At 35.4% G+C, this 10,865-nt stretch overlaps 1 long non-coding RNA gene across 1 annotated transcript in view; it reads right to left on the bottom strand.

The window, feature by feature from the left end:
* Window positions 1-381: 381 nt before the first annotated feature.
* The window catches only part of LOC110476005 (uncharacterized), a 54,440-nt gene continuing 43,956 nt past the window's right edge, over window positions 382-10,865 (bottom strand). The window contains exons 7-8 of the long non-coding RNA XR_013339603.1: window positions 1,829-2,015; window positions 382-713 (exon numbers count right to left, since the gene is read on the bottom strand). This is a non-coding gene — a long non-coding RNA (uncharacterized LOC110476005). The remainder of the gene's footprint in view (window positions 714-1,828; window positions 2,016-10,865) is intronic.

Raw genomic sequence — 10,865 nt, 5'->3', positions numbered from 1 at the left:
CCTGAATTTCTGTGAGTTTTTGGAGAAAAGTCTCCTAAGCCTGGTGCAGTAGCATTATATTTTTAGCTTAGCTTTCTTTTTTTCATGTAAAAATAGGACTACAAGGAAAATAAAAGATTACTGAAATTTTTCAGACAAGGATGTCAGTTGTGTCCACTGCTTCCATCTTCCTCACTATCTGGTACTGAAAATGAGTCTGTCATATCAGGTTTCATTTCAGATAATAAGGGAAGTTAAAAATTAACTGGCACTCCTGCATTCACAGAATCCAACCTTTGTCAAGCAGCAGTTTCCTGTATATTAATAGATTTGAAATTATTCAGGAAATTGGTTGAAAATGACAGAGTCACTGAACATTATTTTAATGTCAAATTACTCAAACAGTTCTGTTGGAGTCATCCAGAACACAGAGGTCGGTGCTGCACTGCAGCATGGCAGCTGGTGTGCCTCAGGAGCTGCAGTCAGTCAACTCCAGATTGAAACAACTTATAACTGGCAAAGATAAAATGGACCACAGGAAGAAAATCTTCTTCAAAAAAAAACTATAGTAATATCATGCTAGCATATCCTACATGGTCTTTAAAATGTGAAGTGTGGCAGGGCAGTGATCTGACTGCTGGGGTAAGTCTGTACTTAAATGTGCTAATGAAAAGGATTCCTCTCCTTCATACAGAGACAGGCTTTCTGTCTGAGTATTCAGAAGTGTTCATGTCCTACAAGAGAGGCAAAAAAAGATAAAGAAAGAGAAATAAAAGATTATTAGCCATCAACATAAATATTGAGTGATACTAACAATATAAAAAATTATTGAGACAATGCCTACTCCCACACTTTATATTTCAAATTTACTGAGAGTTGCTGAGGCACAAGTTTATCATCTTCATTGTTAGTTTTAATTCTGCCATATGAATTGACCAGTAATTAACTCTGAAGAAGTAGAAAATGTAACAGCCTCATTTACCAACATTTGGATTTCATCTTCTGAAAAACTTAATCCATTCTGATGGTTTTCCATTGAAAAATAACATAAATAGGAACACTAATGAATTAATAGATGGACACAAGATTGTATAAGTAGTATCACCCATATTTCAAATCACTTTTCCTAAACTAGAAGAGAACTAAGAGGCATATGTGAAATAGCAACCATATGCTTGTTGAGTTATATTTCATGAGACAAAAACTATTGTACTTTCATTCTGATACCAATATATGAGTCTTTCACATTGTTTTACTTTGCATAGATGATATCAGAGTAATCTTCTCTTTATACAGATTATGTTTTCTGAGTTACCCGGCCATATAATTTAAGATGTGTGCAAGCTCAGCCTGGATCATGTAAATGTCGTGGCCAAATTGTTGACATCTTGAATTTTTTTATCGCTTCAGCAGATTACTTTCAATAATACAGTTGCTGCTGGATGATCCTTACAAAGACATTACCATCAGCCTGAAATATGAATACATATAATCCTATAGGTTTCTGAGAAAAGTAGTAATTTATTTCAGGAACTGACCAGTCTTCCTAAAACCAAGAGACAGATCCTAAATCCTGGAAATGCAGAGAAAATGATGTGATTTTTGTCCAGACTCATTGCTTTGTTCACTAGTGGATAAATTTTGTTATTCTAATGTCGTTTATTAGCCTTAAGTTTGCCTCCATAACAGGAAGTGAGGATGCAGTTGCCCCCTTTTTGAAACATTATAGCATTATTTAGCTTTGCCTAAAACTTTGCCCTGTTCTGGAGGCTCATTTTCCATGGTCTGTAATTAAATAAAAAGTTTTTGTGGCAATGTATTCTAGCTACACCATGGTACATTTACATACCATTGTTTTACATATTATTTATAACATACTCTGGTAATCACTTTGAATTCTTCATTTTCCTCTTCTCTCCTCCCAGTAGTTTTGCATGTTTAAAAATAAGCAATGAGTATACATCTCAAGACAGCTGCTGGACTTAGGAACACCAGGGCTTCTGCAATGGTCACATCTTTGTTATTCCAAGCAGATACTATATGCAGAGTGAAAGGAAAAAAGGCTAGATTACTGGAAGACATTAAAAATGTCTATTACATCCAGCACCCCTACCAGTATAAAAAAGAATACCCTCACTTAGATTTGCAGTTGGTAACAACTGGCAAAACTGATGAGAATTCCTCCCTCTTAAACAATTTCTTTTCAGCACGATCTTAGATATTCAAGTTGCTTGATTTTAAAGCAACTGTTTAAAATATCACTTATTTGAGGTTTTTTAATACCAATTGCAGACAACAGACCTGGGTGATCACAACAGTACTGAAGCAAGATTCCTAAAAACCAAGGGGATTCTGGGCAGGGGGACGTGTACCCGTGACTCAGCATAGGATACCTCAGTTAAGCTTCCTGTACTCAAGTTTACCCAGGTGGAAGACTGAGCAGAATAAGAAAAAGGAAGAGGACCTCCACTAACTTTTGTGTTGGAACTGAGCATTCAGCCTGCATATTATAAATACTTGATTGGCTTTTTTTAAAAACTTTAAATTGTTTATTTTGTTCATTTTGACTCCAAGTAGAACTAAATACAATCTATTTTAGTTGTTTCATTTGTGAGTGAAATGTATTTTAAATGTGCCATAACTTCTTCTTCCACCTCCCCCATCACCTTAATTTCAGTCAGAAGAATTTGGAAGAAAACGGCCCATACATGGCAATCACAGCAAAAATACTGCTGCTTCAATATCTTGGAAGATGATATGTTCCTTTAAGCCACTGAAGCATTCACAAGGCAGAATTTACATGACAAACAGGATCTGATCTTTCAAAGTCAAGATAAAAATATACATTATATAAAAACAGTATCTTAAAATAGGTCTTGTATAAAAGACTGTAATTACTGGCCTAGGACAATATACTTGAAGATGAAATGTAGGCTAGACTAAGGCTCTTTTTAAAATTTGATATAGGCGATTCATGCTCAGAATTCACGTGTCCATGCCACATTTCATATATGTAAACTGTGTCCTTTATATCAATGGGAAATATCAACCAAAGCAATAAACTAGAAATCTCCCCAGAGATACGATGGCCCATCTGCATATACCATATTCTTTTATCTTAAGTAGTATTTGAGAAAGATATTATTTCTGTATAATTTCTATTTAGCACTTATGCTCTAACATCGCCTGGAAGGCATAATCCAGATTAGAGACTGATGTAAAACACTGATAACTGTGTTTAAAATTAAAAAAAATAGTAAAAAATCCTGAAACTAAATACTTTTTAAGGTAATGAAAGGCAAGGAAAGCTTCCAAAAGACCCACTTTATTAAGCAGTCTTCTCAAAATGCTCAATGTTCACTACATTTTACTGTATGAGATCAAGATTTTCCTCTGGTTATTCTCAGGAAATTCTCTGTTCACTGTTCCCATTGTCACAAAATGACAGGTCCCTCTCACAGCATTGCATGTTTAGTAAAGTGCACATACACTACTTGTAAATAAACAAATCCTAGTACCATTGGTACTCCAGAAGAATTTTGAACAGAGCTCATTCACTAGGAGATTGAGGATCTGAGAGCTACTGATTTTCCTTCACTAGGAGAACTTCCCCTCTTTCTCAGTTATAACATTAACTCATATTTCTACTATTTTCCCCATAACATTGAATTTTTTTTTCTACTGAGGCCTTGCACTAACATTAAGAAGTCAAATTAAGTAGAATTAACATAGAAAAATTCTATAACAAAAATCTGTTCTAGAACTTTCTTTTACTCAAGGTTTTCTTTAATTTTAAATTCCTTTGACATCTGATAGGAAACTCAAAGGGACACCCAATACTGCAGAAACAAGAATTTTACAGAAACATTTAAACGGTTCAGAGTATGTTATTTCTTCTTACTTTGTTACAGATAAAGTCAAAAGTTTTATATGAAAGAAAATCTATGTTCTCAGTTTGCAGCACATCAATAACTGTAACCTTACACAGCTGAAGGCCATGGAGTAATGTGGCTGCACTCAGCTTGCTGTTCAAACATTTTTTAAAACATCTGCTTCTCTGTGCAGGAGTTAAAAATTATTATGCGCTTACAGCAAACAGGTATAGTATGTTAGGTATAAACAGCCAAGATACACAGCTTGAGTTCAACAGGTCTTAGAGACAGCCACAAGAAAGTTAAAAAACCCAACTTTTCTCTTTTGGAAGCAACTGGCTACATTATTTACATCTTCAAATGCTTACAAATATCCTTACTGACTGGTGCCACAGATAACAGCTGATAGAGACAAAGGCCTGAATAACAAGTGACAACTTGGATTACATAATTTGCTCTATCTTTTTTTTTCATCAAAACATATTTTCTACAATAAAATTTGCAACACTGGACAACCAAACTCCTATGACTGTCACTATCTCTGAAACCAAAATCTCATTTTGGTCCTTTTACATATATGAAAGATGAAAGATTATCCTTTTGAGACCAAAAAAAAGGGGGAAAGTCATAATCATAAACTCTAGGGAATGTACTCAGTGTCATCATTCCACAAGTTAGTTGAAATTGTTTTCTATGCTGAAACAAAGTGACTCTTTGAAGCCACTTACCAGGTCCTCCAGGAGGTACAGGTTGTTTCTGTATATCGCTAAATAAAATAGAGGAAGAATTTAAGCATCAGACCTCTGTTTGTCCCTACACATGGTTTCTTTATATTATTTCTGCAGAGTGCTTGCCTGTGTACTTGTATGTCAAAGGATTCAAAGACTATGAATATGCATAGTAAGGAAGGGCTAAACAAACTTTGAAACCAGTATCCTTGGTCTGAAAATATTGTGTAAACTTTTCACAGAGTCCCAGATGCTCAACCCAGGAAAAAGCACATGAGGTTGTCCAAAGGAGTGTTACATTTTTGACCTTGAGGGCCTCTATGTACATGAGACCTCACAGCCATATATACACTACTGTGTGCTGGCAGATTAAAAGCAATGGTTAACAGTTTGGGGAATTGCACGGAAAAACTGAAAAATCAAAAAAAATTGTAAGGAAAGACGCATTTAAAAAAATGTACTTCTGTATACTAGTTTAATTGTTGTATCAGATTGACATTAGTATAAGTATGAAAGGATATAATGATTCTGAATCATAAGCTTAGCTACTGGTAAGAACCCTGAAATCCAAGGTATGCTTTCACCAGTGATTACATTGATATATTAACCTTAAAAAAAAAAATTATCATTGCCAGGTATTTGAAGAATATTAAATAATAAAACATTTCCCATATAATAATAAATCGTAATGTCAAGCTGTGTGACAAAAAGAATACCTGGACATAAAAAATATGTTTGAAGTGCATTGTATTTTAATGTTTCAAATGTTTCCTATCAGTATTATTTTCTTGTGATGTTTGTCTGTAATGTAAATTTTCTGCATGCGAATGAGAATCAAAGAGAATTTTGTGGCTCCATTTCTAGTTCACTTTCTACTCCAGTCCCAAATATTTTCTGAATACAGGTTGGAGAAAAACAGAAAACATCTCAACTTCTAGAGTTGTATCTTGTCTTTCCTCCATTGCAACAGTAAATATTTTGAGCTTTGGGTATTGGAATGAGCATCAAATTGAGACAAAATTCAGAGACACTCTGGCAGTAGTCCTTGTGGAAGCAAATTTCATCATGGGTCATGTATCTGGCTGCTCCGGCTGCTGCAGATGTGTGTTTTGGGATATCCCCAAAGTAGGATCCAAACGGTTGCTGGCATGTTACAGATGGGATACTCAGTGGTAATGCTCCAGTTTAGGAATTCCCAAAGGGCACTCACCAGCCCCGTGTTTTGAAGTGCTTTGTTGGAGACAAGACTGAGAAATCTTTGTGAGTTAGAAGACAAAGTGATTGCCTTGACAGGTTGTAGATAACAAGAAAAAAAGATTTCTCACCCCTGTTCCTCCCAGAACCTTAGAGAGCAAAATTCAAGGCTTTACCTTAGATTGAAAAAGGGAAGATGAAAAGCTTTTCACATGACTGCCCAAGCTGAGATCTCTTTTCCAGTATGTGCAGTCACAGAGGGAATGTGTGGGCCCTTTATTTATTCTTTTGTACAGAGCTTTTCATAATACAACCCCATCTCTGAAGAAGGTGATAAGAAAATGTATAGATATAATAAAACAAATTAAAAATAAAAATGCATATATGGTTTTAATATATATTATTGTTCTCTACTCAGCAACTTTTCATGAAGAAAAATTTAGCAGTTTTGAAGAAAAAGATTGAGTGGAAAGCCTCCCAAATTGATTTTAAATGGTTGCAAGAACAAAAGCTACTGGGTGGCTCTCTTTTATTTTTTTAAGCATACTGTGAATCAGGCAAGATCTAAAAATAAGAAAGATCTAGCTAAATGCAAAACACATACTGTGTTCATGCGATGAATCTCAAAATGAAATACAATAAAATTATCAGCCAGTAATGAAATAAAGAAAAGAAATATAGATCTGTGCCTGCTGTTCAGAATGTGAGAAATTGAATCATGACTTGGCTAAGTGAAAAAACATATCAAATTCCTCCAGAGGACATTGTGTATAAACAGTTAAAGGAATGACATGCGCAGTGTTCTATGATACATTTTTCCAGATAAAAGTAGCATAGCATAAATTTACTGTGATGCTGTGCATGCAATTTGTGAACCAGCTCAATTTTTTTCTGAAGCTGGATATGACTAGAATACACTTTTGCCTTGCAAGTTAAAGTTTAGTACAATTAAAGACCTTCAAGTGGTTCAAAATTTACTCAAACAGTCTTATTAACACTGAGACTTCACCTTTGATATGAAAGGACCAAGTCTAGAATATATTCATGATAATAACATGTTACTACAAACACACTAGCAATTTTCTTTAAAAAAGCACCCTTTAGGTCCTTTTTTTAAAAAAAGGTTCACCTGGGTTTTTGTTGAACTCTAGCATTTTTTTTTTCATCAAAGGCCTGATGAGGTGCCAAACATCCATAACTGGGACCAAGAGACGGTTTTACTACTGAGAAAATCTGGGACTGGAATTCTACCACTACTCCTCTGAAGGATTATATGGAGAACAGTGGCAGTTATTTGAGGGGTTTATGTCTTCTTTGGGGGCTTTATATCAAGAGCACAACCAGATAGGTGCAATTTCAGGTAACACTGCCTGATGAGAGCAGGAAAGGAATTGCATGCAGCCTGTTCTGCTTCCTGCACAATGCAAAAAAAAACCCAAAAAAACCAAACAAACAAAAAAACCAAACCAAACCAAAAAAAAAAAAAAAAAACAACCAAAAACTGTGGCAATGACAAATAAATTCAATAAACCAAATAACATTTGACTTCAGAGTCTCAACCAGTTTCTGTAAAGTAAGAATGTTGGTTTTTTGTCCCTCTCTGTCTGCAGTGCATAAAGCAAAATTATTAAAGCAGCAATAGGTTTTATACTCAGCCTGCACGCCACTATTTTCTGGCCAGTATCTCTAAGTTCTGTCCACCCAGTTTCTTGTTTCCCTGCCCTTGTGAGCCTGGCTGCAAACTGCTGCAGACTTTCCCTTGCTCCCAGTGTCTGCCAGTGTGTTTTAAACCCACTCACTCTCACTTCTGCCAACCTCAGCATCTCTAAGATTTTAGAATTTGTTTTGTTTCTAAATTAATTGATGTTGAGGCTGCAGGCCACTAGCTTGTTTGGACACAGATTATTTTGCTTCTGTATCCTCTATTCTCCAGTGCCACTGGAGGATAAAGAGCAGCTCTTCTTTGTTCTTTGAAGGACCTGATATTTGCAATGGTTTTGTTTCCTGTTGTTTTTCCCTAAGAGCTTCCTCTGATTTAGCTCCATGCATTCAGGCTGGATAACAGCAAGGCAGTCTGAAGTCTGCATATTTGTAGTAAATAAAGCAGATATCATCTTTATTCTGCATGATATATAACAAAGCAAAAACTAATAAATGTCTAATTGCTCCTTGTATTTCTAACCTTTGACATGGCTCACTCAGATTTTAGCCAAACAGGAAAAACAGTAAGTGGTGTTTCATTTTGAAAAAAAGCTTTCATTTAGTTTGTATAGATATTTGTTTTTCTGGTGTGCTCATGTTCTTTAAAAAGTACATTTTCTATATCATTCACTAAGCAAATAAAATAAAGACTTTTGACCCCACAATGTTCTGCAGATGGAAGAAGGAAATGAAATCACACCTCCTCAGTTTTTTGTAATTCAATTCTTCCCCTGAGAAAGGACCTAGGTACTCAGCTATTAATGCTACACCTAAATGAAAGAAGGTTTTCATTACCATCCACACCAGCATCCATAGAATTGTGTGCATTGTTTTCCTTTTAGAAATTTTGTTGGTATATTTTTTAGTGATTAAATATCACATTTTCTCAATAATCCACAGGGAGAAACTAAGGAATCCAAGGAGGAACAAGGAAATAGAAAAATAAAATAAAATAAAATAAAATAAAATAAAATAAAAAAAAAAATAAATAAAATAAATAATAAATAAAATAAAATAAAATAAAATAAAATAAAATAAAATAAAATAAAAAATAATTTACTACTTAGTCCTGACTAGCAAAGAGGAGATCATGGCTCTGATTACTGCAACTATTTTCTGGGTAAGTAAACAATAGAATTATCAATAAAAAGATCAGATGAAAATGTACTAAAAACTTAGCTGTGAAAGAGCATCTATCCAGAAAGAGTCTTGACATTAATTGTAACAGAAACAAATCCAAAGCTGGTAAATTTCTATTGTGCCTTTCTTACAGGCTTCATCTGCAACTACCTTCAGGACTGATCAAACACAACACAAAGATGAAACGGCAGGACTTTAAAGCAAAGACTAAATCTTAGAATACTGTCATAATTTTCTGTTCTAGTTGTCAAATCTTGCTGCTGAGAGACACTGTAGAAAAATTACATGTATGTGTAAATATCTGCATGCTACTTTTGTATGTTAGAGCATGAAACAAGACATGGAAGGGTGCATTTTCTTGAGTTGTAGAGTTTGTAATTAGATTACATAGAAATAATGTGACAAATTGTAACAGCTAAATAATCATCAAGAAGGCAGATGGACAAGGGGTGCATCCAGAGTGTGGTGAGATTATAAGGAATCAACCACAACTAAGATTTTTGAAGTTGACTGAATTGGAGTAACAAGGCACCTTGTGACATTTGATGACCCAAAGATGGACTGGACAGCCAACCCAGGAAAGTTCTGGTCAGGAGTTTTCCATCTAGGAGTATTTCTCATCTAGGTCCCAGACCTGGTACTTTACTTTAAAATTTGCCTTGGCAGATGGACTCTGCTGCTCTTTTTAGGGTTAGCAGTATTATACTGAGATTCCTAGCAGGCAATGAAGAAGTTAGTTGCCACAGGAACAAGAAAAAAATGCTTAAGACCAGTCTTGATACCCCTAACTATACACTGCTGCAACTTGACAGATTTTGGGGTGCTTCTTTTCATTTCTTTGAGACAAAATATGGATTCAAAGTCAGTGAAGGTATGTGACTCTATATCAGATGAATATCTGACTTATGTTCTTTCTATGGAAAACCATAAAGACTCCTGCCCCTGTATCAGATCCTCTCTTTCCCAGCATGGCAAGGCCCAGCTGGTGAGATGATAAGGAAGATAGCAAGAAAGAAAAAACCTGACATAAAAGTTTTCAGGAAGACCTTATGAAATTCAGAACTAGTTGGGAAAGGAAGCAGTAATTTTTGGGTAAATAGATTTATGCTTGCTCTTGTGATGCTTTCATGACTGGGTGGGTCATGTCTCCTGTCCCAGAATGGACATTTGGCCTTCCATGTTTTAGAAATAAAAAGAAAGAAAACCAAAAGGCAGCTTATATTGGAAGTCCTTAAAGAAAAAAATACTAGAGAAAAATAAAGAGAAGGAGAAGTAATTTTAAAGCTATTTTTTATTTGGGAAAAAACCCCATAAGACCCCAAAACTGGGCCCTAGTTTTTGAAGGTTCTCTGTTTCTTATTACATTAATATGCTCACTATACTAATTAATTTGTCTTCTCTGATGAGCATAGAGGACATGAATTCAGAAAAGGTGCTGAAAAATAATTGCTTGCAAATACATTGCCTGCATTGAAAAGGACAGATATAACAGCTGCTTCCCTCACTCTTGGTTTGTGCAGTCTCACAGTGAGCTGTCTACAGGATATGAAGTAAATGTAGGACATAAACTGCAACTCCTTTTAATGAAATGCAGGGGACTACAATCTGTTATGAAATATCAGCTGGTAAAGTAGATCAGCTGGTGAAGAATGATCACCCAAGATCTAACTACCATTGAGCTCAGTGGCTCAACATCTACAAGTATTATGTATTAGTCAACCTACTACAGTCAACTACTTTAAGAACTGTTGGATTTATATCTAAAAAAACCCCATCAGTTTCTTAGCTTTTCTGAAGCATGTTTTACTATCCATCCAATTTTACACTGGAGGAATTGAGCTTGAAAAAAGACTAGTGTCTTCAAATACATATTCTGAAACTCTGTTAGGATCCATTCAGCTGATGACTGGCAGGCACTGACTAATAGGCACTGTCCCCATTTTCTACTGTCTACAGTTAGACAGAAAGGGTCTGTTATGAGAGAAAAGCTGGAAGATTGAGACCCAAGATTAATTAGATCCATAGATGCATTGAACTTGCAATTTTATTTGTCATGATATGTAAATTGACACTTCCCAAGCACTTTTCTCACATGACTTAGCACAGGGACAGTAGCAGCACCTCTGAGGTCTGTGAGCAGCTGGTTCCTTGGGCAGGAGGAGATGCAGCCTCCGGCTGATCTCCTCACAGGATTTATTTTGAGTACTCTCTAGGATTCCTCTTTAATCCTCTGGATGTGTTATTGTCTCCA

This window comes from Lonchura striata, chromosome 3 (genome assembly GCF_046129695.1).
Source record: "Lonchura striata isolate bLonStr1 chromosome 3, bLonStr1.mat, whole genome shotgun sequence".
Classification (NCBI taxonomy): Eukaryota; Metazoa; Chordata; class Aves; order Passeriformes; family Estrildidae; genus Lonchura; species Lonchura striata.
Note: the sequence above shows the minus strand (reverse complement) of the source record. Positions and strands in the feature narration are given on the sequence as shown.